The sequence below is a fragment of the Serinus canaria genome, chromosome 4 (genome assembly GCF_022539315.1).
Source record: "Serinus canaria isolate serCan28SL12 chromosome 4, serCan2020, whole genome shotgun sequence".
NCBI lineage: Eukaryota > Metazoa > Chordata > Aves > Passeriformes > Fringillidae > Serinus > Serinus canaria.
The window spans coordinates 51,750,984-51,776,150 of NC_066317.1; positions in this window are offsets into that span (position 1 = coordinate 51,750,984).

Genomic DNA, 25,167 nt, shown 5'->3' on the forward strand with positions numbered 1-25,167 from the left:
TAATTACTGTGACAGGTGAAACAGACTCAAATTAAGAAAGAAATATTTAATTTATTGTGAATTAAATGGAGTGGGAGGGTGAGAAACAAAGACCTAAACTTAAACATTTTCCCCTCAGTCATCCCTGCTTTCAAAGCCCGACTTCATTCCTGACTTTTCTACTTCCCCTACCCACAGTCCATGGAAGATGGGGAATGAGGGCAGCTGTCAGTGCCACTCCTTCCTCTTTCCACTTCCTGCTTGTTCCAGTGTGCTTTCTTCCCATGGGCTGCAGTCCTTAACAACAAACATGTTCCACTGTCTGTCCTCCATGGCCTGCAGTCTCTGCCAGAAAACTTTCCTGTGTGGGGGTCTCTCCATGAGTCAAAGGTTTTGCAAGGCAAACACTAACATGGGGTTCTCCAGGTGCTGCTCTGTGGATATCTGCTCTGACTGGGTCTCCTCCTTTGGCTGGAGAAGTCTGTTTCTGCAGTCTTTGAACAGAATCCCCATTTGTAGTGGGTTGATGTTAGTTGGATTCCAGACCCACCAAAGCCATTCCATTGCTCCCCTTCACTCCACAGTTGCCCAGGGAGAGAAAATATAACAGAGGGCTCATGAGATAGGGATGGGGAGAGATCACTCAGCAAATCATTACAGGCAGAACAAGCTAGATTTAGGGATATTAACCAAATTCATTACTAAAAAAGCAGAACAGGATAATGAAAAGGTAAATAAGATCCTAAAAACACCTTCCCTCCACCCCTCCTTCCCAGGAATATCTCCTCCTCTCAGTGGTGCAGGGAGACAGGGAATGAGGGTTATGGCCAGTTCACCACACGTTTCCTGCCACTGCTCAGGGAGCGTAGGAATACGATTCTCCATGGGCAACAGAGCCTCACGAACTTCTGCAATGTGGGTCACTCTTCCACGGGGTGCAGACTGCAAGGACAGACTGCTCCAGCATGGGCTCCTCTCCCCATGGGTGTGCAGGTCCCTGCCAGGAGCTTGCTCATCATGGCCTTCACATGACTTCAGAGTTCCTCTCAGGCATCCAGCTCCTCCAGGGCTGCAGGTGGATCTCTTCACTCCCATGGATCTCCATGTGCTGCAGGAGCATTGCTGCCTCACCATGGCCTGCACCACTGGCTCTGGAGCCTGAAGCACCTCCTTCCCCTCCTTCTCCACTGGTCTCAGTGTCTGCAGAGTTGTTCCTCTCACATATTCTTATCCTGATTGTCTCTGGCCACAAATTCATCTGTGCAGTAACTTCCTTTTTTCTTAAATGTTGTCACAGGGGTGTTACCACCATCTCTAATCTGCCCAGCCTTGGTCAGTAGCACATCCACCTTGGAGCTGGCTGTCTTTGGCTCTGCCAGGCACGGGGGAACATTTTCTGGCAGCTCCTCACAGAAGCCACCCCTGTACCCCCTAGCTGACAAAACCAGGCTGTGCAAACCCAGCACACCCTTTTACACCAGAGCACTTTTTCATTGCTAGTAAAAACCCACTGGTTTTATATTTACTTTACTATGATTGTCTTGCACTAAGCTTATTTTCACTTGTTTCAGCTGCTGTTAAAATTGTGTAGTGGCTAAATAACCACTGTCTTATGCTAATTAAGGTTTTGTTAATAGGAATCACATAATAGTAGAATCAGACTCAATTGTCTGCAGCTCTAGAATAAAAAGTGACATGGAAGAGTGCAGACACAGCATGATACAGTGAAGGCAGCCTTGCGAATGAGGTGAAATGGGCATAGTGATAACAAAGAAAAGCAGAAAATTGAATGACTGTGAACTGCTAAAAAGGGAGCATGTAAGCAAGGTGTGTTAAATTGTATAAAGATAACCCTGGATGGACTCTGAGAGCCAAATGGAAGACAAGCTCACTGCTAATATCCAGGAAGGCTATTGTAACAACTCAGTTTCAAGGCCTCGTTTCTCTTGATTTGGAGACTTGGTTTTACCTCAAAATGCTTTGGAGCCTGATTTTCCTCTTGGTTAGGAAAGAAATTGTGCTGTACAATTCTTTCCTGCAGGATAATGGAGAAGTGTATAAAGTGGCAGCTTCACCAGCCAATTATCCAGATCCTCAAAGGTTTTTCTTCTTGCATTGCTTCTGCTCTCTCAACCCAAGCCTCATGAAATCTCTATCATCTCCCTTTGTATCAAGAATTTTTGATGGTCAAGGGTTTGTGATAAACTCAGAAAGCTCCTTTGTGAAGGTGTTTAACTAGAATAGCGAGTGTGAAGTCTTCATTGACTTAAGTTTCATACTCAGGAAAACATGAGCAATTTCCAGTTTCATCTGGAAACTTGTAAACTCAAAATTCTGGTAAATCCTACAAACACACTGGAATATCTATATCAAAGGATAGATACTTGAAACATTTATCAGTTGTTATAGCCCAAAGACACACCTTTCCTATGTCCAGCAAAATATTACTAATGAATTTCTCTGAATATAAAGCCAGGGAATACCAGTCACATTTAACTGTATGAGAGATGTTGATCTCTTTTTAAACATCACAGATGTTTAAGCAAAATGGAATTAAATTAAATGTTATATTGTCTCAGCATGCTATAGATTTAATATGTATTAAAGGCTAAATAAACAATTCTGTCAGTTCTTTACTGTTAAAATAGAATCATTTTATGGTTTATGTACTCCCGTTGAAATACTGCCATGTTTTAAACATGACTCAAACTTGATTTTCTACTGTTTCCACCTGTCTGGAATAGGTGAGCACTACTATTACTAGAAGAAAAATATTGCTAATGCATTCTGTGTTCCTGATAGGATGAAAATAATTTTCTTTTTGAGAGAAAAGATAGTTTTTGTGGATATTTCTGCACAAAACAAAACACTGTGGCTTTTCTGAATTAATACATTGCAGTTACTAATACTTGGATGTAAGGTCTTCCTATACATTGTAAAATATGCTCAGAAGATATCTCTGAGTAAACTGGCAAAATGACTTCAACTAACATTCTTTTATAACAAAGACACATGTTAAAAGAAATATAAATTATCTTCTGGCTACCATCATTCCTCTACCAGTAACTTATCTGTAGCCAAAGCAGAGGCTTCTGACAACTGTAGACTCTAAATGTCCTAATCAGGATATCATGAATATTAGCTTGCCTTGGTCTTAAATTTAAGTGTATTGAAATAGTGTAACAAACAACAGATAAAGTCTTTGTAACACTGTGATTTTATAGCCTGACATATATTTACTATGTGAATAGTGACTGATGTGACCACCCAAATGTCAGAAAGGTGTAATTTTATACAGGAGGCTCCAAAGTAAACATGAGTTGCCATACTAAGAACAAGATAAGCACAAAGAACTGCAAATAGGCAGGGACATCCTAATGAATATGGAAGAAGAATAGTCATTCTTTCTACCAAGAGAAAGGAAAAACAAGATAAGCAGTATTTGGAGCAGATGAGACATCATCTCCCAATCCCCCTTTGGGGGTAGGAGACAATAGCATACAAACATTATATATAAACAAGGGGAAATGGAGAAGAAACAAGACAAAGCCACTTTGGCTTTGACGTCTCTCATCAAACAGTTTTTATGTCTGAACACTGAGACCTTAATGAGTAAAAATCACTAAGGGCTTCCGTCATCAGTGCTAACGATGTGGTATCAACTTTGTAGTATTGCATATTGAGAAGTAAGTTAGAAAAGTATTCATAAAAGCTGAGATCCATAAATTTTCATGGTGCCACACAAGAAAAATGGCAGTGTCAGGTCCTTGGTCTCTTTCGGACCTGTAGTGGACAAGATCTTGAACCTTCTCACTTGTTGCACTAAGGGTATGGAAATTTGGCAGAAAAATAAACCCTCTTGCATTCCAGTTGGTTCTTAGAAATCAGAGTGGCTGGATGCAACTGGGCTTAAATTCTGATTATAACCAAGTCAGCTTAATAAAGCTGGTGTTCCTTAGGAATTTTCATGAGCACAGATTCACAAACTGATTTAGCAATTCAGTTTTCTAGTTCTGGTTGAATTCCATATGAACTTGCATGATACAGGTTAATGAATAGGGTTGTTTTTTTTTGGGAAATAGGAAAGCTGGTTCACTAAATATAGATAGATACAGATATATAGATAGTATAGACATAGATGATAGAGATACAGATAAATATTCCTGGGTCCAATGCAGTTGGAGCACAAAGCTCACCTAAATGCTGAGGGTTTTTGGAGTGTCTCTACAGGACAATTTCTCATCCTCTTCCACCACATCTTCCATTTATATCCACACAGATTTTATGTGTACCTGATAAATCATTACCAGGAATATCATTGAGTGCATGAACGATAATATACACAAAGCACAATAATTATGACCACTCTGTGTCAGCAGACAAGAAAGAGCAAGACAGTGATTAAAAAACTTTTAAAGAAAGAGAAATATTGGGGAAGGTTTCTCATGAGAGGCAAAAAGATGCAGGGAAGAAATAGGGCATTCACTGAAAGTATGTCCCATAAACTAAGTCTCACACTCTGTGAAATTTGCTTATATAATTCCTTCTTTTGATTCTCTCACAATTCTGGCATCATCATTTCTAAGAGAGAAATAGTGGCTTCACAGGCCAGAATGGGAGGTTGACTGACTAGTGATCAAGTAAATGGTCTCAGGGGCAGCAGAGGCACCCTGAAGCAGTCTTCCTCAGCAAAGCACTGAAACAGGACTCGTGCGAAATCAGAGTACTACAGTGCTGGGACTCAGCTTGGAGGTAACCTAAGCGTGGACCAATAAATTGTCCATATAGGAGACATGCAAAAAGGTCTACCCATTACAGGCATTATCTCACAACCTGGTGCATATCTAAATTTATATAAGATACATGTATGACTACCACAAGACAGGAATTTGTATAAGTTGCAGTAAGCGAAAAACATTTCTCGTAAGTGCAATGCACCTTTCATTGAGAGGGGAAGGAAGTAATTTCAGCAGTTTAAAATATGTTCTGTGCTTTAACTCATGACTTAAACCTTTAACCTTGAAAGATGTTAGTTACTGAATCAAATCAGTAAAGGCTCATCTTACATTTAAGTCTTCAACATTACAATTGATAGAGCACAATAAAAATAGTGCAGGTCTAAATGATGATCAAGACATAATGATTTTTTTTTTCCAGTCACAGTTGCAGGAAAGCTGTCTCCCATAAAAATTAATGAAAATCAAAACTGAAAACAAAGTAATTAATTAATTAATACAGACATATTTCAAGAAATGACAGACTGGGAGGTAGAAGGCAAAAAAGGGAAACAATCAACAAAATACTAAGCAATATATGAAAAGGATGCTTTAAAATACCAGGAGACAACACATGTTGGTAGTTGATCCTGTGTTTCTTTTTTTTTTTTCCAACAATGTATTTAGTAATTTTAAAAGTATTAAATTTTTTGAAAAATAAGGAAGTATATAAAGAGAGAAACATAGGTTAAGTTGAGGAAAGAACCCTAAAGTCAGTCTTTTTATATAGTTCTTCATTATTTGTTATTTTCCTTCGACAAAACTAGGAAGAAATGTCGGGAATTATAAAGCCTAGTTTACTCTTCCTAAGTTGTGATATGACAGTACATTTTTCACTAATATTCAGAGATGATGTGAGATGGTATTTTGCTCAAAGTTTAGCAACTCAAGAAAATATCAATGTGATTACAATTACAGAGATATATTTCTTATTAATGCTGATGTATTATAGCACACAAATTTACTAAAGTCAGATTGACTAATTAAAACTTTATTCTATGTAAAAATTGAACAATGAAATTGCTACTTAGCCTTTTATGTTATTTTCTGACAGTCAGCAGACAACTTCAGAGACTAGCTTGAACTGTCAAAATAATTTATATATATTAAATGTCAATGCGACTCAGGAAGGAGATAAAATTTGCTTTCAATATGACATTTATATGCCAGAGCTTGATTTAGATATGCAGAGGTAGCAAGACATGTTAGCTCAAAGTAGTTATGCAGCATATTTCTAAACATGATGTCCCATTTATGTTCAAAATGATGTGGACTGAATCAATTAGGAGAAACAAGTGAGTTCCAAGAAGTACTTTTAAAAAGCTGTGGAGTTGCTTAGTAACCTGATGTTATACTTCATTTCCCAACAGAACTATAAAGCTGTCAGACTGGTAATGGGGAGCTCCCCAAGATAAATGGTACCACATGCATTCTGCCAAAATCATGATTCCATTAAATATGTTATTCCTAACTTTGGAGAGTTATGCATATGCATATCAGTAATATATGCAACTGGACAGTTATCAAAGAAATGAGTTTTAGTTGCACTTTGTCAGAAAAATGCAATACTTTCCCTCCTTTAATGCATTATCTTGTCAGCCAGGAGAAGGCACTGGATCCAAGACACCTAAGGGGAAAATTTTAATCCAGCTCTTTCCTAGTGCTATATTTACCTGACATCAGCTTTGTTCTTTACTGACAGTAATCTAGCATAATCTACTGTATGCATCCTAGACTTGGAAATTTAGCTTTTTCTGCCTGAAACTTCTTGGAGAACCCAGAAGTCACCATGTAGTCTTGTATCATAGGAGTTTGCTTTCACAGTATATCAGAATAGATGTGTTTTAAATTTCAGCGAAAATTAAAAGTAGGAGACTATTTCCAGCCCATTTAGTTAAAAATACAAAAATACTGAAGGAAGGATATCAACCTTGCTTTCTCAATAACTGAGATATCAGTTCCTAAGTCGACTTTCTTCTTAACATAATCAATTTCTGAAATTGAGAGAATTAGATCTGATAATTAAGGAAAAATCTAATCTAAAAATCAGTCATAAGAATTCTGCCAGTGTCTGATGTGAATAACATTTAGTTATTTCAAAATACTTTATATAGGGGAGAACAAAAAGATATCTAATATGATAGGGTCAGATCATCAGTTGAGGTGAAATGGACTGATGAACTTAGTTCAGCTGTGTTAATAATATTTACTCCAGAGTTAATTCCTAAATTATAATAATGACACATTTATAAAGTAAAATTACTAACTGGTAAAATTACTAATTAGTAATTATAAAGTAAAATTACTTTTTTTCTTTTTAAAAAGTATTTTCTTGAATTCAATCCAAGCAATGTTCATACTGTCTTCTCCAGCAACTTACGGGCTCCTGAAAAATCTCCTTTAAGACCACAGTTTGTTGTTCAGTTCTCTAAATGGCAGAATTAGGACAAGATAGTTCAAAGTGCTGAAAATTCTAACAGCCCTAAAATAAATAGCAAAAGGTTAAATGAGTTGTTTGGTTTTTTTTTTTTTTTTAGTGTTTGTAGGTAGAAATAACAAATAAAATGGTTGCAGTTAGATCAAGTGGAATATTGTGGAATATTGTGGAATATTTAAAATTGTATCTCAATTCTAATTGTCTTAAAAAATGTGAGAGGGTAGAGCACCAAAATCTAATATGTGCTTAATAACAAACCTGTTGAAGGAAGGAAGGAGGAAGGAAGGAAGGAAGGAAGGAAGGAAGGAAGGAAGGAGGAAGAAGGAAGGAAGGAAGGGAAGGAAGGAAGGAAGGAAGGAAGGAAGGAAGGAAGGAAGGAAGGAAGGAGAGGAAGGAGGAAGGAAGGAAGGAAGGAAGGAAGGAAGGAAGGAAGGAAGGAAGGAAGGAGCCTCCTGAGAGGGCCAGATCTGACCCTGTCCTGGTCTGGTGCAGGGTCTGGGGACCCTTTGGGGGGCATTGATGGGCCATGTCACCCCCTCTGCTGTGGATAAGCTGTTCTGGGGTGAAGGGGCTCCACAGCTGAGCTCTGCACAGCAGAGGATGGGTGTTCCCTGAACCTCTGACCAGACTTTTTCACCACACACCCAAAATCTCTTCTCCCCCCAGCCTGTGGTGTGAGGGTCTGTCTGAGCCTGGCAGCTGAAAGCCCTGGGGCTGTGGTCTCCATCCTGAAGGCACTAAGCTTGATCCCTCTGTGAGTGTATTTTTGTCCCCCAGCCCAGACCTGAGTCACTCTCTCATCTCCATCAAGAATACTTCAGGGCCTCAGTCAGAAGGACTGTTCAAGGCATGGTGGTCTTCTCTGCAGCTTTTGTAATACAGTTTTGCTATAATAGGCAAAGGTCCCTCATGAAAATGTTTAAGGCTTAAATTATAATATTCAGTCTCCAACAGGGCTACAATGAAAAAAAGACTGCATCTTCCTATATAAAACAATAATCTTTATATTGTTTAATTTTAACCAGAAGAAATCAAAGAATAATTATTTTCTCACTTCCACTGAACATGACATTCATTTCCTTACTTTCCAATGCTAGGAAATGGATAGTTGCAAGGGCATGTTTTCTCACAGTGATATTGTGGTACTTCATAAGTGTATCAGGAAATTATTCTTTTACTTTGACTTTCCTTGTCTTGTTGTTCTCTGTTAAGAAGTGTCTTCTCTATTTTCAGCAAAGATTCTAGGAAAAGGACTCTGTGAGAGTCAAATAGAAAATATTGAAATTATTCACTATTTTAAACTCATTCCTTAATTTTGTCACCACACTCAGCCCCAACTGGTTTTAAAACTAATTTAAAATTTGCAGGGTACTTGGATAACTAATGTCACAAAATATTTTTCTTACCAGTTTGCTCATAGTTTTGTATTAAAAAACTCAGCAAACTATAAATTTCAAAATATATTGTGTTGGCATGTACTGAGTTTAGTAATTGATGTCTGTATGTTAGCAAGACAGTTTTAGAACCATTGGCAAATTCCTTTTCATACTGTAATAAAATTTTCTAACTTATTTTTTAAATACTTTGACAAGAGTTCCCATGTCTTGTTTTGGTAAGTTTTCTTGGATAAAATGTTTATGCATTATTTGTGAAGTACGGCAGTTTTTCAACAAACCAAACAACATTTTAAATATGTTTGTGTTAATGATTTTCTATGACATAGGTCAGCTTCATGTACCTTAAGAAACGCATGATGGAAATTTCAGAATTTAAAATACCCAATAACTACCTATAACACCATCTATAATTTTTCCAGATCTTTTTTCATATGTGGATCAGGAGGGAGATCTACTCAACTCACTTACAGAACAATTTAAATTTATTTCTATAAATAGGACCACAGACCTACCTGCTAGTTTTATATCTTGCTTCTCATATTGATTAGTCCACAGTCCTGAAGTCCTTCCTTCCATCTGAGTCCAGGGTCCATTTGGAGTAGGTGGTCAATGAGTCAGTGGTCGCTACTGCCCACTGCAGGGGTTACTTTTCCACCAGGCACTGCTCAGTTCTTCTGACTTCACTCCTGGTTACAATTTTCCAGACAGTCCATTTGTCTTGGGATTGTCTTCTCTTTTCCATAAAAAAAAAAAAGTTAGTCAAGCATGAAACATTTGCAATGTAATTGCTTAACCATAGCTGTCCAGCTACAACTACTTAGTAACGTCTAAAAAAAATTGGAAAGTTTGATTCAAATCTTGAAGGACTTAAATGTTGAGTAGATTGTTATCAAGACTGGTCAAATAATGAAGGAGAATCTCAAAAAGGTATGAAGTTATGAAAGTCATGTCCTTGAGGTACTCATATGTTGACTGGTGAAGGCATTACCCACCATTGACCACCATGATTTAATTCTCGCTGATTTAATTCTGGGCTTGGCCTAAATGGCCTTCAGAAGTCCTTTTCAACCCAAACTGTTCTGTGATTCTATGTTCTATGTTCTGTGATTTATGTGATTTATCACTGCTGAGTTTTTGCTGAATGTCATTAAAAACTCTAAGCACAAGAAATGTTCTTAAACTATTCATTTCATTTTCAGAGACTACCATGTATTTTTAATTAAATACTATGCCTTCTATAAGCACAAAGAGTTGGGTTTTGATATGAGAAAGCATTCCCACTTATGTATATTTTCCAATGAGATCCAAGATAAATTATGTGCCATGGCAAAATCTTTGCACAGCTAACTCAATGTAAGTAGTCATTTTGTGTTCTAAAACTGATGGCAGATTTTTTATTTGTGAAATATTTGAATTAAGTGAAGGAAATGGTGCCTAAAGTGTGGCAACTGTTTAATCAGTGAGTAATGTACTCTTAATGTGTGAATTATTTTCTATGGGCTCATTTATGATAACAGACATTCACGGCTCAATCAATGTAAGCAAAAGATTTATGGTATATTTAGTCACAACATAATCCAATGTAAGTAGTCTTATTTATTATTATTCACAGTTTAGTTATCTTTTTTCCTTCATACCACTTACAGGATAAAATCATATACAGCATTTATCAGAACTTTTCACACAGCATTTATTCACATCTGTCTTATCATATTTTTACATTCAGATGTTGAACTTCAAAATACAATAAAATTATGTCATTTGCATAATTGCTTGGATTAAAGGATGTTAATTGTTTCCTATATCTAAGAAACAATAAGAGAAACCATTAATATGGCAATTGATCATTCCTCTGAAAGGTCTTTCTTTTTGTCAAAATATTGGGGTCTATTTTTCAGTTTATACATCTTCTGACTTTCCCTCATAAGCTGGTAGTTTCCCTTCTGTTCCTTCAAATGCCGTGCCACAGATTTATCACTGGAAATTATACTACTCCAACTACTAACAGACTCAAATGATCTACAGATGTTTGGACACACAGTTTTACAAATTCCAGAATTCTCAACAATTAAAGTGTGTAGTCTAGAAGAGTGTTTAATGGATGCACAAGAAAAGCTATTGTCACCTAAAGTGATATATATCCTACAGTTAATTGTCTTTATTTGATATTATGCCATTTTTAATTGTGATTCTTACCAGTTATAAAAGGATCATGATATTTTCTTACATTATTTACTTGAATTTTCTGAATTAGCTAGGAAAAGATTGCTAGAAGAAGCATGCACAAATTGATTTCCAAGACTTTTTGTATGATGTCTAAGAGATCTGTATCATAATATATAAAAGGTTAAAGACTTCTTCACTAGCAGAGAATTATCAGTTAATCAAATATTGTCTGAATATAAAAGTATTACTTCTGCTTCTAGACTGCCAAGTTATTCCTAGCATCTGAAGGATCTGTAAAAGAATGAACAGCCTGACATTCCTCTCAAGCCCTGAAGAGTTCAGCTACAAAGATTAAGAAAATATCTGTGGTGGAATATCAGATATTGCATGGCTATAAGCACGTGCAGAAATAAAAATCTACCATTATGATGAAATCTTACCATCAGGATGAAATTCTGCATTTAGGGAATTAACAAAATACTAAATATACAACATTTCCTAACTACTTTGATCTGAAAGGTAGGAAAAAGGTTTCAAATTTCATTTGTGATGTTTTCTGCATTGCACTTAAATGAACATTTAGTAGGGAACTAAATGTTCATTTAAGGTGAGGTATTTTTATTTGAGACTGAACTTTCAAATCTACATCGTTGGTCAGAAATATGAATGGTGATAGATCAGAAAAAATAGTTCCTTCCCAGTAAAACTGCAAACAAGATTTTCCAGTGTTTTAAACTTTATTTTGGTTGATTTTTTTTTTAATTGAGAAATTTAAATATAGTCAACAACCTAGCAGAGAACAAGGTTTAATATTATGCTTTATTTAAGCTAGATTGACAAATGTCTCGTTATAACTTATCTGAAATGTATAGGAACATCTTCCTGGTTTTTTGCCCTCGTTCATATCACTGGTTAATTTCAGCAAGGCCTTCCCTCTCTAGATCTGCTACATTTCTTCATTCTTTTTTAACATTTTGGTTTCTAGCTGTATCTCTCTATTATGTTGAGTTTTCTTTCTGCTTTCAAAATTAAAGGAAAAGAAAAAGACTCCTGTTTATCTTCCCCCAAACCCATAAATTGGGATGGCATTAGATGAAGCATAGCTTGGGATGTACCCAAATTCTAAACCGTGTAGCAATAAATCATGTCAGTTTAGTTGTGAGTGTGCTAATTTGTTCATATTTTAAACCACAGAAATAAGATTAGTTTGCTATGAACTGTTCCATAATGCTGTGAATGTGTCACCTGGGCTATGTAACTAAATTCTAATTCTTGAATGTCAGTATGACCAGAACTTTACATTTGATTTAAAATACTTAATCATTCCTTTCTTTCCTTAACTCTCTACTCAAGTCTGCTGTTATTAAAACACATAAGGCTTTCTGTGGGTTTGAGTAAAAATGAGAGACACCTAGGATACATTCATTTTTATTCTGGAAGTGTCTTGAAGAGAATTATGAAACCATGAATATGATCTTGAATAAGAGCATTAGTTTTGTAAGCAGTAAGACACTTGAGAAGTTAGGTGCTGCAAGCCAGAAAGATATGTGAGAATGCCTGTCTAAAACTGAAATATTTTATTATACAGATTAACAGCAACAAATCCCAGAAACAAAACCTGAGTTTATTTCAGTTTTTGAATAGTTAAAGATATCATATGAAACTTTTCCTCCTATATTCGTGCCAGCAGTTATTGTCTAAACAGTACTTCCTTCCTCCACCGGAGTCATCCTTAGTCATTTGATATATAGATTTAAACTGATTTTTTACTATTCAAACCAGTTTTTGGGGAGGATGTGATGTCTAAATGAGTTAGTTGGTCATTCTAATGAGATATCATAATATTCCAGAACACATAAATTCAATAACTGCTAATCTGCATATTAAATTGATGTCATAATGAATAAGATACAGATTTTTTGGTTTTACCTAAATATTCTTTACATCCAAAGGATCATTTTTGGTAATGAGTATATTTAGAAAATCTGAGGAAAAAAAATTAAATTAATGATTACCAACTTTATATTTGGATTCCTCAGTAAAGTAATTATATAAAAAGCAAATCTTAACTTGCCTACACCAGTGATGAGATATAATGATCTGTGAGCCTACTTTCAAAGTGATCTAAGTAAAACCTGTGCTTAAAAATGTTTGTATTGCATACAGGTCATCCAGCATCTTGATTTCAAAGAAACTCTAATTAACAAATGTTATCAAACCTAACATCAGTATCTACTATCAGAAGAGAAACCCCTTTGGATACTGCTCAGTGAGACAGAGTTTTTAGTCACTTTTGAAGGCACAAGTACCTTTTCTCCATGTTTTAATTTGCTCAAGTACATTTTTTTTTCCTATTTTCATTGCTAATATTAAATGCCTTTATTTACAGTGGAATCAAACTACTGGTTTTAGTACAAATTGAAATAGCTGAAAATCTTTCCATTGATTTCAATTTGTGTAGTCAGATATGCAGGGTTCCAGTGAGGAGAGATCAAAAAAAGGAAATTGATCGTAAAGTTGTCTTTATTTGTCAACATTATTTGAATCATGTGCATAACATAAACTGTTTATTTTGCACTTACCACATAAAGAGAGGACATTTATTGAAAAGTAATGGTAACATTTGATTTGTATTGATGAATGCAGAGTCGGGAAATCCAGTCCAAAACTTACCCTACAAGATAATAAAATTCCTGGTAAAATTTACAGGATGAGAACAGGAAGGGAAAATGTTTTACATATTTTTGAGACTAACAGCCAACAAATTACTCGGGTTTTTTCTGAAAAATTAAATTCTCTAGTATCAAAAAATATATATACCTGTGCATGCCTATGTGTATGAATAAATGTTTGTGTGCATCTAGATATGCATCTTGATGTTATTAAAATTGTAGGCAGCAATTAAAAATGCAAAATCATATGACTTAGATTTAACTTTTATTGCTGATGGGGCTTTCTTACAGGATTTTTTTGCTTTTCTGTAAGTTGTGGTTAGCTTTCTGCATTATATATTATCATATTGCTACATAATGAAGCAAAGAAAAACAATTTCCTAAAACTAAAAATATTTTTTTTAATTGAGTACAATAAGAAATAGTGATCGGAACTTGAATAGAATTATATTGTTTTTCTAATTTTATATATTTCATCTGTGCTTCATGTCTAGGCAAGAAACAGTAACTTCTGGGTTTGGTGACAATCATAATACTGTAATCTTCATCATGAAGTTATGGAATTTACAACAACTACTCCTATACACTACTCAGAATCTCCACTTTGCTGAGGAAAACAACTTTTGTTGTTGCCAGACAAACCATTTCACTCAGCTGATGGAAAGATGCAATGCTTGTTCTGATAAACCACAAGCCTATGGAACCTCACAATGCTCATTCTGCAAAACTACTTTAAACATCAACCAAGAAGGGGATGCAAAATAATGAACCAGTCTAGTGATGCCAACTCACTTCCACATGTGGGAAGTAACACCGAGTTCATCAAGTTACCAGGTAAAACTTGATTGTCAACTTTGGGGTTGACAATCAAGGATGACCTGAGGGACACCCAGGAGAGGGGTTGCATTCATCAGTGGTAGGGAAAATATGCAAATGATTTTGGGGAAGTGATTACCATCTGTACATGTTTTCCAGGGAAAACCAGTGAACAGGTATATAAAATATAGTACACAAACATGACCTTTTCTGTACTTGGTATGCACTACAGGCTTGAAAATATTCCCTGTGCATCCAGCACAGAATGAGAATGTCTGCTTCTTAATGCTACACCGGTGTTAAGGAGTTTTATTTTACCTGTTTTGGTAACATGTGACTGACATTCAAATATCTATGAGGTAAGAAGTTATTCTTATTAGAATATTTTTGCCTAATTTTGCTGTAGAAGTACAATAAATAAAGGATATTGCTGAGGATACTCAGACAATAATGTCATTTCAATTTCTTAAATGTGAAGTGTTACAAAACATATTTTAAAATTTTGCACAGAAACACATGATTTAAGCAATTTTTTTTTCTCTTTTGACATCAGGAAAACCCAGCTGTGAAATTCTTTTTAGTGTCCTGGTTATGGCAGAAGAGGGTTAATTTTTGCACTTGCTAGCAAACCACCTCACAGCATTGCCTGGAGCAGGGGAAGGGAGTCCCTTCCAATTTCTAGGAGGATGGCACTGGGAGCCTTGGGTATTGTTGTTTGTGTGTGAATCATTTGCCTCTTTCTTGTAGCCCCTGTCATTATTATTGTTGCTGCTACTGCTTGTTTTCTTATCTCATTGCTCTTCTCAGTAAATTGTTCTATCTCACCCAGTGATCTTCGCTTTTTGTGTCTCCAATTTCTCCTCTCCTGGGAGAGGGACAGAGGGAGAGGAGGGAGTCAGAAAGCAGCACATGATTCAGTGAGAGAACTGGATTGAAGAATAGCATTCCTCCACCACAATATAGCTAAACTCAGTATATCGAGAGGAGCTTTTAATTTACCTTGCAAAAACCAAGCAAAAAAAGTGATAGATTTTTTTTTTTTTTTTTTTTTTTTTGTTTCACAACTTTAAGACAAGGCATTGAGAAGAAAACAAGGATTGTAAAAGTCAGGATTCTTCATTGTTTTTGTTTGGTGGTATTGTGGTGTCTTTTATGGAGGGGCACACTTTAAAGGATTAAAAAAATATATAAATTACTTAAGTCTGCAGCTGAAGTTGTATCAACAGAGTGACGAATGGGAACTTTTTTGGTTTTCATATTTGGACTTTATTTATAACTTGTACTGAAGCTCAGATATATATATATATAATCTGGAGCATGTTGACCAGAGTGGGAGGTTAGCACTCTAAAAATTATAAATAATTTAATCCAGAACTGATTGCTGCCAATTACAGGGACATTATTTAGGAGAAAAATAAAAAATGAAAAGTGGAACTGTATATGCTCTTGGGTGGTTGTGTTTGCTGGGTCATATAGAGGGAAATAAAATGAGTAATCACTGTCAACATTCTATGTCATTATGGAAATTATTATAAATGAAGATATTTATTCAGCCCATGCCAGGCTGAGGGAAGAGATTTCCAGAAGGTAGACCAGATGGTTAAGTATGTTTCACTGCAGATCTATGCTGACCCATCCCCAGTGCTCCAAAAGTCCCCACTGTGTCTCTGGGACATTGAAATCAATAGAAATGTCAGCTGAAGTTTGCTGTGCAGAAGTTCAGATTGTCAGAGACAACACAAATCTTTGGTACCTAATTCTCAGGATTCCTTACACACTTTGGGGAATTTTCTTAGCTCTCTGAGTATCTGAGTGAACTGAGGTCAATCAGAAACTAGATATTTCTTAAAGGTTTCTTAAATAGTGCACTTCCATACCCTTTAGTGTAAAGTACTCTATGACTAGAAGATTTTCTCAGCACTCAGAATCACTGGTTTTGATTCTCTTTTTTGAAGGGGCAACTTTTATTTTGATAGCCTTTGTCAGTGTTATTAGCTGAACATCTTGTCCTTTAAAAAATATTGATAAACTTTCAAGAAAAATTTCAGTTAAAGACTAAGCAATATCAGGTTTGCCAGACCAAAAGGAGCACTGTAACATGCTAATAGTGTAGCAGTGTAGTAACAGACTAAAGTAGTACCCACTGTAAGTTCCATCTCTTTCTTAAAAACTTTTCTTTATGAGAGTTACTTTCCCCAGCAGAGAACTGTCCTCTTTGAAGAGTATTGCCAGGATGTCTTTCTGATTGTATCTTTAAATATTGCCTCGAAGAGTAAGATATCTGTGACCCTAGCTGGAACACTTTTTAATTGAGCCATTTTGTGGAGGCTTTTGATATCTCTTTCACTGATGCTGCATTATCATAATCCTCTATATTTTTTAAAAATTTGTTTACAAGACATGAACCTCTATTCTCAAGGGTATTAAGCAGAAAAAGGCTGAGGCAAGAGGAAAGCAAACTAGTCACTTTATGTATGCTGCTGGTTCCCAATAGAAAGGTTTATTTAGAAGACTGACTAGGATTACTCAATTTCCTGCTTCATTGAGGATCATGCCATCTTAGTTCCCTTGGCTCTCTGTATAAGGAGCTTAATGAAGAGGGAAATTAATTCTCAGTGGCAACCACCTGTAGCTACTGACTTATTCACTCATGCTCTCAGTCCTCCCTGGCCCCATCTGACAAATGTCAGAGCATTTGTCACTTGTTTGCATCCCATTTTCTGAGCACCTTATGATGCTGCTTGGGTTTCTATTATATGACTGGTGTGTAGTATAAATGGGCTGCAGCTACTTGTGTAATCTTTTGCATCAGGAGTAGATCACAGTTAGGTCAAGGCAGTCCCTCTGGTCAACAAGTCTAAGCATTTTGCAGCCTGTCCTCTCTCTGATGGAAATACTGGACTCCCAGGTACTCCTGGTACCAGGTTGTTTTCAGAACTTCAACAACTAACTATAATACTGGAGTCCAAAGAAAAGTTCTGAATGAAGACATGCTTACATTGAGAACTTGACTATCTGACTTTAGATTTTTGTGGTTGTGTTCCAGATGGTTCTGGGGGTTGTCCAGTCTGACATTTTGCTCATTCCTAGGCCCAATCACAATTGATAAAGGAGACATTCCGTCAATAAATCTCAGAACTCCTGATTTTGAAGATAACTGAATGAATGCTGACATGCTTGCAATCCCTAAGAAATCTAATTTTACCAATTTTTAAAAGATTTTTCTGTTTTATTTGTTTGATTGTTTTGTGTTGGTTTTTGTTTGGTTGGTTTTGTTTTTTACTGTTTGGAATAGAATAGTTAGTTTGTGTTGGGTTTGCATGGCAAGACTTTGGTAGTGGTGTGCAGAGGGTAGGCTACAGGGTGTGTTTTCTGCAAAAATGCCAGACTCTTACATCATGAACACCAGAGCCAATGCCAGACAAGTCCACGACAGACCTACAGCTGGGCTAGGCAAAGCCCGTCTGTGATGGAGGTTGTGCCACTGGTATAACAATCTTAATAGGGGAAGAAAATGCATTATTTCAGCTGGAGAGTGGAATGTGAATATATCAGAGAAACAGACCTGCAGACACCAAGGTCCTGAAGAAGGAGGAGAAGAAGGAGGAGATGCTGCAGGTGTCGGAGAAGAGATTTCCCTGCAGTCCATGGTGAAGACCACAGTGGGGCAGGCTGTCCCCCAACCTCCCAAGATATGTTCACCACAGAGAAAAGATCCACCTGAAGCCAGGGAGGACCCCAGAGAGGAGCAGGTGGATGCCCAAAGGAGGCTGTGACCCACTGGGATGCCCACACTGGAGCAGGTTTGCCAGCAGGATTTGTGACTCTGCAGAGGACTCATGCTGGAGCAGCCTGTTTCTGAAGGACTGCACCTCACAGGAGGAATCTCACGCTGGAGCAGGAGAGGAGAGCAGGCAGCCAGCAGTGGCAGAAACAATGTGCAATAATCTGACTACAACTTCATCTCCCTGAGTCTATGCAGGGAAAAAGGCAGGCAAATTTGGAGTGAAGTTGAGCCTAGGAAGAAGGTAGGGGTGGTGGAGAAGGTTTAAGATTTAATTTTTATTTAATGTTGTCCCACTTCTGTTTTATCCTTAATAAATTGAACTAATTTCCCAAGCTGAATTTGTTCTGCCCATGATGGTAATCAGTGTGTGATCTCTCCCTGTCCTTACCTCAACCCACAAGCCTTTCATTATATTTTCTCTCTCATGTCCATCTGGGAAGTGAAGTGATAGAGCAACTTTGGTGGGCACCTGGCATATAGCCAGGGTCAACCCCCCCCATAATCACACACTGCAGGCTGCATTAAACACTAGCTGTAAGCAGGGAATTTAGTCTCTAGGTGCTTTGAATCAAACACCAAAATGTACATATGGCTAGCTAATATGGAAGATGAGAACATGTTGCATGAAATAAAAATTTGCATGTTTTTCTCAGAGTAACAGAATAGCCTGAAGACAGATGCCTGCAATCATTGCTGGCCATCATATCTCCCACTTACAGGCAATTTAGGCTCCTTTTCATGACATTAAGAGATGAAAAATCACTTCATTTTTCTTGCCATAAGGTATTTATCTCATTCTATATGTAAGTTTTCAGACTACAGGAGGGGTCTTTTTGGATTAAAGCTTCTCTTATCTCCATGCTGAAAGTGTTGCCTGAACTATTCCTGTATTTTATAAATAAAATTGATAACAGTGACTAATGTCAGGACTTTTCTCCCTTAACAAGCACCCTAACTCACTCTGTTATACCTTCCCCTTTCAGTTTGGCTAGTCAAATAGTTCACCAATTGTGGAAAGTAGTCTGTAAACTAGTTAACTAGATAGCTAGACCAGTGTTTTGGGAGATAAATTATGAGCTGGATTTTTTTAGACACAGAGAAAATAAACCTTCATCTCCTGGCGGTCTACTAATTAATGAAAACCTGATAAGACAAGCAGCATTTCTTTCATTAAACACTTTTTTCTTCCTTAATGGAGAAGGGCTTTCATGCTGACTAAATAGGGTTTCTTGGAATGTAGACTGAATGATTCATTGTTGATAGCACTTTACCAAGTAAGAATATAAAGAATTGAGCTGAACAAAAACCAGTGTCTTTATTTTTTTCCTACAGGAAAATATAGCAAATACCTTGCTTCAAAAAGCAGATGATTTTAGATGAACTATAAACAAGTTAGTGTACAGATATGTTTTCTGAAACAAGATTGGAGAACTGTTAAATACTAATATTCTCCTGGTTGTCTAACTCAGAATCAGTGGTAATGAGTTGCCTGCATTCATTGCTATATTCACTGGACTAATCTTTAGGCATTCCTTAAGAGAAAGGGTACAAGAAAACAGACTTCTGTTCTGTGGTTGAAACATTTACTTGGGTTAAAATTTGTTTCCTCCTGAGGGTTTTTTTATGAGGAACTGAGCTGATTAGCCCAAAATATCTAATTTTACAGAAAAATTCTAATCCTGTTAAAGAACATGCCTACTCCTTGTGGAAAAGGTGCTCCCTAGAGAATTTACCTTTTAAGAATACTGAAATCATAACTTTTGTAAAGGTATGCAAATGTAAAGATATGCTAGCATATATATTTGAGCCTTTCAAGTTCAGTTCAAGTCTTGTCCGCTGTTTGGAAGTATTTTGATGGGAAAATATTCCATTGTGTAAGATTTTCACTGTAAACTTGTAAAGAAAATTGTGAGGAAGGAGATAATCCTGTGGTTGCCAACTTTCTTACACAGGGACTATAAAAAATGTTAAAATCTAGAGTTATACAAGGTTGTATTTTGGGTTTGTTTCTCCCCAAGCTTACTAAGAAGTACTGTGATATAGTTCTTCCTGCTTGTTATGACAGTTAAAAGAAACGAGGATCCATCTTACTATTTCTAGAAGTTTCATTGCAATATGAAGACAAGTATTTGATTATACTTTTGTATAATTGATTAGAATAAAATAGAACAAAGACTGAAAAATCCTACCATCCGTATGAGTGTCACCACACATTTCAGATTCAACACCTACCTGCTTAAATATAGCATTAATAAGAACAGCCACAGGATCATAGAATATGCTGAGTTGGAAGGGACCCAGCTCAGGATCAAGATCAAGTCTGACTCCTGTGCCTGCACAGGACACCCCAAAGATCACACCCTGTGCCTGAGAGCATTGTCCAAATGCTTCTTGAACTCTGTGCTCAGGCTGGTACTGTGACCTCTGCCCTGGGGAGCCTGTCCTGGTGTTCAGCCACTTTTTGAGTGAATCTTCCTGATATCTAACCTAAACCTCCCCTGACTCAGCTTCAGCCCATTCCCTTGGGCCCTGCCACTGATCATGAGAGTGAAGAGATCAGTGCCTGCCCCTCCACTTCCCCTCAAGAGGATGTCAAAGACTGCAATTAGGTCTCCCCTGAAAAATTTATAATTTCGCATAAAAAACTACAAAGGTAAGAGAACAGCTTAGAAGAGAATAAATCAGATTTTAATTTTCATTATATTTTTTTTTAATTTCATTTACTCTCTTACAAAGCTTGCAGAAGAATTTTTGACCACAATACTCTTAAAACGGATCTTATGTCCTTCATTTTTCCCTCTAGCTTTTGGAATTCTGTAAGTATCTGTAAGTATGTGATCAAAAGAAACAGTCAAAACAGGAGAAAATCCATATAGCAGAGTAACAGCGCTGTCAATGAGATTCAGTTGCAGTTAGGATATCCTAATAATTTTCATAAACAAGTGTTATTAGATTTTCAATAAATCTTCTGCTTGAAAACTGTTAATTCCAAGCATGAAGGAATGTGAATGGACAAAGGTTTCATTTTTGGTGGGTTTTTTTCATTTTATGTCTGCTTTTGAAGTGCTCTAATTAACTTTTTAACAGGAAGGCTTTTTTTTTTTTTTTTGCACATAGTTTTTGACTGTGAATGGGTGGTGCCAAGGGAAGTTCTGTACAGTAAAATAGAGAATATGTAGCAATTGAGAAAAACAGATTGTAAAGTGTGTTCTTCCACACTGTGAAATCCTAATGATGACAGATTGCTGTCATCATTAGAGACCGAGCTCTGCCATTTGCCAAAATGATTACACAGCTCTGACAAATAACCTGGAAATATTTCAGCACAGATTATTTGAGGCAGTAATATATTTCACAACAAAAATATTTGTGTGTATATTAGAACATATAAAGCATCTCAGGCTACATAGCTCCATGTAAGATTTCAGCTGTGCTGATCTGTCAGTTTTCTTTAGCTACACAAGAAACTATTAAAATCTCCCTCCAGCAAACTTCACTTTTCTCACTGATACAACTTTTACCAAGAATCATGCATCCTGATCTTGCTCAGCATCAGCTCTTCCTTTTCTATTTTCTCACCACCCACTTCCCTTCTTACTTTCAGACATTCATCTTATAACTTTGCTACTGTAGGTGTATGGCTGAATCATATGGAGAAGTGAGTTATTTTTACCCATTGTCTACACATTTGTGCCCTGTTTAATTGGGAATTTGTGATGGTTTAAAAAAAGCAGTCACCTTTATAAAATTGAAAAGGATGAGGACCACTATATGTGTTTATATTTTTCAACCTTACTGAACCCCTAATTTTTTCTTCCTTCTGATTTCCTTCTCCCTTCATACCATCTGTTTCCAGTTTTAAGGGATTTTTTTCACTTGTTTTAATTAGTTAGGATTTTATTTCTTTAACTTGAATGTTTCTACCAACACTTGCCTCAGTAATACTGGTTCTGTTATGACAGAAATATTTTTTTCTTATTCTTCATTATGAAGAACTACTGTCACCATTTCACTGCTGTTTCCTACCCACAGTTTCCTAGATATTACTTTACACCACTTACAAGAGGTCATGAAAAACATTTTATTTTTTGACAAAATGTTCCAAATTTCCAATGTTAATGACAATTTTGATTTACTGAATTTCATAATATTATTCATATATCCTTTGTTTCCTCAGAATCAAAATCAGACATTTAGTTTTGAATTTTCTTTGGCACTGCTGCAATAAGAATGGGACTTTCATGGAGTAGTGCAAACTAAATAAGAAATTTTTTTAGGTATTTTTCAACTCTAAACACGTGAACAAAGAAAAAGACCTGTTGGTCAAACCGAAGAGAAAGAAGAAAATGCACAGAAAATGGAGACAAGGACAGATAACACGGGAAGAGTATAGAGAAACAGTTTGGTTGTTTAGGGATGAGATGAAGAAGGCCAAGCAAAAGCTGGAACTGAACTTGGCAAGGGATGCAAAGAATAACAAGAAGGGCTTCTACAGATATACAAACTAGAAAAGGAAGGTAAAAGGAAATGTACACCCTCCAGTAAACAATGATGAGACATGGATGAGGAGAAGGCTGCTGTACTCAATGACTTTTTTTCCTCATTTTTCTGTGCAACCACTCTTCCCACACGTCTTGAGTGGATGGACAGCAGGATGGGGCCTGAGGAAGCAAAGTGCTTCCCACTGTAAAATAGGTTCACAACAACCTGATGATCCTGAATGTACATAGGTCTGTTAGACCCCATGAGAGGCACCCGAGTCCCGACGGAATCGGCTGATGTGATTGCCAAGTTACATTGCCATTCTCCATGATATCTAAAAAATCACAGCAGTAAGAGGAAGTCTCAAGTGAATGCAAACAAAGGGAAACATATTACTTATTTTTAAAAAGGGAAAAAATGATGACCCTGAGAACTACTGACCTGTCAGCCTTACCTCTGTGATTGGGAAGATCACGGAACAAGAAGTTATTCCAAAGCACCCTTTACTCTGCTTTCAGGAAAAAAACACCTTAAGTGCTGCATCCAGCACAGGAAAGACATGGACCTCTTGGAGTAAGTTCAGAGAAGAGCCACCAAATTGATCAAAGGGATGGTGCATTTCTCCTATGAGGAAAAGCTAGAAGAATTTGAATTACTCACTGCGGAAAAGAAAAGGCTTCAGGATGACCTAAATGTAGCCTTCCAGTACCTGAAGGGAACTTTCAGGAGAGATGGGGAAAGATTTTTTACAAGAGCATGTAGTACCAAGAGAAGGGGGAATGGGTTCAAACTGAGAGAGAATAGGTTTAGATTAGATATTAGGAAAAAATTCTTTACTCTGAGGGTGGTGAGGCACTGGAACAGGTGGCCCAGGGAAACTGGCTGCCTCATCCCTGGAGTAGCTCATGGCCCCACTGAATGGAGCTCTAAGCAATCTGGTCTAGTGAAAGGTGTCTTGCCCTTGGCAGAATGCTGGAACTAGATGATCTTTAAGGTCTTTTCCAATCCCAACCAGTCTCATGGTTCCATGACCATGCCTAGGTTTCAACAGGACTTTGGTAAAGTCCCATTGCTTAGTTTAGATTCATATAAAGGGGAAACATCTTAATGCCAGGAAACAATGACGTGTCACCTTGAATTCTAAAAAGTAATAGTCCATAATTCGCATGAAATCTGGAAGCATATTCAAGCTTTTTACTTAAAGCTGCTAATTTATAAAATGGATTTTCAAAAATTGTTATTGTTTGATCTTTATTTCTGAATGACAACCACAGAGTTTCATTTTAAAGCACAAATTATATAGAAAAATATTTAAATAAATGAAATGGGAATGCTATTGTCAGTGAACAAAAGCATGTTATACAGTATGAAATAACTAGGATAACTGTCATCACATAAGCAGCAACCAGCTGGAAGCAAAATGATGTTTGGGTCATTTGAATGACCAAATTTCAGGGCCAAAACAAAAGCAAGGAAAGGAGCAGAGCCAGCAGGACTAGCAGGAATCATATGATGTCTCAGTCATGAGAATACAATGGGCATTGCACTGGTAATTAAACATGAATCCACAAAGTGGTAAATATGAATATTCTGCTGGCCTTGATTACAAGGCTCAGTGAGTGATTTCCTCTGAAGTAATGCAACAGTACTCTACATAAGTAAATTGTTCAGAATACAATAGATAAATAGTAGGCATGATTTGTTTGTAAATAATGTTTGTTGTTGGCAAAAAAAACAAATCAACAAAACCAAGATGTTCATTAATGGAGTTTAAGGATCAGGAGTGTTTGGATAACAGAGAAAGCTGTTAGGGTTCTGTTTATTTCTGTTGTTTTATAGTGCACTTCATTCACACCATTTGTAAGATTTTACTCTTCAAGGTCCCATATATTTATGCAAAATATATTAAATCATTAATTATTAATAAAGACAAAAGTGTGATCCTGTAATCATTAACAAATTGAAACATTATCTTTTCTTGTCTCAGAAAATTAAGATGCAGATGAGTAACTATTCAAAATCTATTATCCTACATTTTTAATATGAGAAGTGTTACCATGGTGATTGTAATCTTGCCATAAACCTACAAAAATGCATAAAATTTTGTCCTCACTTTTCATCTCTGAATCATAAACTATTCAACTGACCTAACAACAATTTTACTGTGTTTTTAACTTGAACAGGCTATATTTTGTATTAGTAAGGTATCTTTATTGCTTTTAGCTTGTCAATAATTGTAATAGTCATATTTTCATAGTTTGTGCTAACAATTTTTCTTCCTTTTTTCACTTAGCACTATTTCTTTCTCAACAATTGTCTACTAAGATGATTTTTAAATACATCTGTGTATGCTAATAAAGCTACTGGAAATGATTTGATCTCATCCAATTTTTTGATGATGAAAACGAAAACGGTTTAACTTCATCCTTTTTTCTGCATCACTCATGAGGAGAAATAGGTATTTCTCAAAGATAAGCATTTTATTTTTTTTGGGTTGGATGGAAATGTTACATTCAAATCTAATGAGCTAGAACTTAGATTGCTCCTTTAGACAGATGAAATGAAACCAAACTTCAATGATTATGTGAAAAAAAATCTGGGAAGATGATTTGATTTTAAATAAAATTTTCATAAATATTTCAATTATAAACCAAAA